Source organism: Patagioenas fasciata, chromosome 3, assembly GCF_037038585.1.
Source record: "Patagioenas fasciata isolate bPatFas1 chromosome 3, bPatFas1.hap1, whole genome shotgun sequence".
NCBI classification, from domain to species: Eukaryota; Metazoa; Chordata; class Aves; order Columbiformes; family Columbidae; genus Patagioenas; species Patagioenas fasciata.
Window position 1 is genome coordinate 88,989,010 of NC_092522.1, and position 1,015 is coordinate 88,990,024.

Genomic DNA, 1,015 nt, shown 5'->3' on the forward strand with positions numbered 1-1,015 from the left:
GTACAAAAAATGTGTACAAATAGTTACCGATTCCCCATGCAAAGCAATGGGTAGAAGAGCCAAAGCAAATTTAAATTACTGAGATGCTTGGTTTTGTCCTTTACTTAGTGTTTCTTTGGGGCTGACAGTGAAAGTTATAGCACAAATACATTTCCACTGTGAACTTTTCACAACATTATATTGCATCCCAGGACACTGTCATCTATTTCACTAGATCACAGAATCGCAGAATGTTCAGGATTGGAAGGGACCTCAAAAGATCATCTAGTCCAATCCCCCTGCCAGAGCAGGAACACCTAGATGAGGTTACACAGGAAGGTGTCCAGGTGGGTTTTGAATGTCTCCGGAGCAGGAGACTCCACAATCTCCCTGGGCGGCCTGTTCCAGTGTTCTGTTACCCTCACTGAGAAGAAGTTGCTTCTCAAATTTAAGTGGAACCCCTTGGGTTCCAGTTTGAACCCATTACCCCCTGTCCTATCATTGGTTGTCATCGAGAAGAGCCTGGCTCCATCCTCGTGACACTCATCCTTTATATATTTGTAAACATTGATGAGGTCATCCCTCAGTCTCCTCCAAGCTAAAGAGACCCAGCTCCCTCAGCCTTTCCTCACAGAGAGATGCTCCACTTCCTTAATCATCTTTGTTGCCCTGCACTGGACTCTCCAGCAGTTCCCTGTCCTTCTTGAACTGAGGGGCTCACAACAGGACACAATATTCCAGATGTGGTCTCACCAGGGCAGAGCAGAGGGGCAAGAAAACCTCTCTCGACCTACTAACCACCCCCCTTCTAATACACCCCAGGATGCCATTGGCCTTCCTGGTCACAAGAGCACAGTGCTGGCTCATGGTCATCCTGCTGTCCACCAGGACCCACAGGTCCCTTTCCCTTATACTGCTCTCTAACAGGTCATTCCCCAACTTATACTGGAACCTGGGGTTGTTCCTGCCCAGATGCAAGACTCTACACTCACTCCTGTGATATTTCATTAAATTTTTCCTCGCCCAATTCTCCAGC